At 47.2% G+C, this 2,500-nt stretch overlaps 1 protein-coding gene across 1 annotated transcript in view; it reads right to left on the reverse strand.

The window, feature by feature from the left end:
* Nucleotides 1–2,500, reverse strand: part of nr5a2 (nuclear receptor subfamily 5, group A, member 2) — a 64,467-nt gene that overhangs the window by 25,955 nt on the left and 36,012 nt on the right. The window lies entirely within an intron of this gene.

Here is a 2,500-nt window from a genome sequence, read left to right on the forward strand (position 1 = left end):
TTATGCAGGGATGTAGTGGTAAAATAAGAGGTAAACTATGAATTCTGTGATCTCGGTGAGGTGGACTGCCATGCGGTATCAGAATTTTTAAAAAGCCATTCAGAACATGTTTGATGATGGTGTTTATATGTTATATATCAATGTTTATAACATTACCAGTGGTATTAAATGGTTCCTAGAGTGTTGATGAGTGTACATATTGTGAATGTGGATAATACAGTGTGATTTTTGAATGTTAAAAAGTTGCAATGGGTGAAGAAACTGAGAGGTGGATAAACTCTATTTCTGAAATTTCAGAGGTGGATAAACTGCGTTTACTTGCGTTTAGCCACCACTACATCCCTGATTTAAGGATTAGGAGAAGGTTAGGTTATATGCAGAGTGTGAAATGTGTGATATGTGTATGTGTATGATTACTGACATGTTTTCCCACTCAAATGAAGCCATGTGAGGTAGCAGTGACGTAATGCTATTCATATAAAAATGACCTCAGCTTATTCATGACAAACCTTACTCCCACGGTTGTTTTAGCAGTAAACTTACATAAAATAGCAACTGGGTAATATCAAGATGAAGGTAGATGGTGAGCTCAGATAAAAGGCAAAACAAACACAATGGTAACAGCTAAACAGTGGCGCGGGTGAGCCAAGCTCCCATTCATCTAATCACACACCAGCACCTAATGAGTACTAAAGAGGCTCCTGCAGATAGGGCTCCTCAGCCAATCAGGAGGCTGGACCCCCCCCACACACCCTCCACCCCACCCCACCTGAGGCCTATCATACTGTCCAACTCATACGCTATCAGTGCTAATCCAGTCAGTAGAAATGATAGGAGAGAAAGAGGAGAGGAGGAGAGGAGAGGAGGAGGAGGAGGAGGAGGAGGATAGGAGAGGAACACTGAGCAGGCCAGAGGCACTGAGGCTGGAATGATAATCAGCACCAAATAAACAGCCCCCCCTGCCCTCCCCAAATCTGAAATCCCCGCTCCACACCTCCTGGGGCCTGCTCCCTGCTACTGACCACCAGGAATGAGGGGGAGGCACTGGCACGTGCTGGACCTCCCCACCTCACACCCTCCACACCCCAACATCCTCACAGGTCCCCCAGGCTACCGTTCACCTCAAGCTCTGGGTCCTGCCCATTGTTGGTGTGTGTGTGTGTGTGTGTGTGTGTGTGTCTGGGGGTGTTAGGTTGGTGTGTGTGTGTGTGTGTGTGTGTGTGTGTCTGGGGGTGTTAGGTTGGTGTGCTCCCCACTGCTGCCCCCGCCCCCCCCCTCTCCTCCCTCTTTCCTTTCAGGTGCACTTAATATCTGCAGCAGCAGCAAATTTGTCTTGGAGGCAAGTCCTTAGCTGCCACTCACTATAAGCAGGCCATATTAAATTTTTATATTTATTGACAATTCATTACCATAATTGACTGCGCCAGGCTCTGGCAGAGGGGAAGGTAGACGGCTGACTCCCGAGCACTGGGAGGAGGTGTATGTGTGTGTGTGTGTGTGTGTGTGTGTGTGTGTGTGTGTGTGTGTGTGTGTGTGTGTGTTGGCGTGTGTGTGTGTGTGCGCGTGTGTGTGTGGGGTCCCATGGAGCTGGATTTGCAATTAAAAACGTGGTGGATTTGGAATTTATTTATTGTGTAAATACGGTGGACAGAATTTTTTAAAGAGAGGAGTCCGGGCTGGCCTGGCGAATATTCCGGTTTTGCGCCAGCTTCTCCACCACACCTCTTATCAAGCCATGCCCACTTCACCTCCACCTCCCCCTCCCCTCTCTCTCTCTCTCTCTCTTCTCTCTCTCTCTCTCTCTCTCTTCCTCTCTCTCTCTCTCTCTCTCTCTCTCTCTCTCTCTCTCTCTCTCCTCTCTCTTCATTTTTTGGAAAGCAGTAAAATGCAGCACCCCAAAGCTGTCAATCAATTTACATAAAATCAACAGCGCATGAAATAACGACAAAAAAAAAAAAAAAAAAGGCAGCCAAGACTGATTCCTGGCTGGGCAGTGTTATGGACTCCAAAACCCCACAGAGAACGGATGACAATAAACATCCCTTTTTTTGTGGTGGCCATTTCTCATTCTCTGGGCACTGTCCAATGAACATGTACCTGTGCATTCCAACAGCAAAGACTTCTAGGTAGCTATGGCGCCCACTGCTTGCAATTTGAACCCCCCACCCACCACCCCACCCCTTCTGCAGTTCAACAGAGCAATTTTACGACCTGCATCCTGTTAAAATGACATTCATGTCTTCTCCAAACATTCAGCAACCAATTCAGCAAAAACAGGCTGAATGTTTTATGCTGGCATGCGGTGGACATGGATACATGAAAAGCAGAATGCTAGATATATGTGGAGATGAGAATGTTCCGCCATTCGGGGCTGACGGTGTATTTTAAATTAGTTTGGAGTGTTTCGGAGAGACCTTGCATTACCCTGCTCGTTGCTCGGAGAAAAGGCAGCGAAAGGTCCACGACTTGCGCTGACAAAAGGCGTGCGGCCACGTTTGAT

This window comes from Alosa alosa, chromosome 9 (assembly GCF_017589495.1).
Source record: "Alosa alosa isolate M-15738 ecotype Scorff River chromosome 9, AALO_Geno_1.1, whole genome shotgun sequence".
In the NCBI taxonomy this organism is placed as follows: domain Eukaryota; kingdom Metazoa; phylum Chordata; class Actinopteri; order Clupeiformes; family Clupeidae; genus Alosa; species Alosa alosa.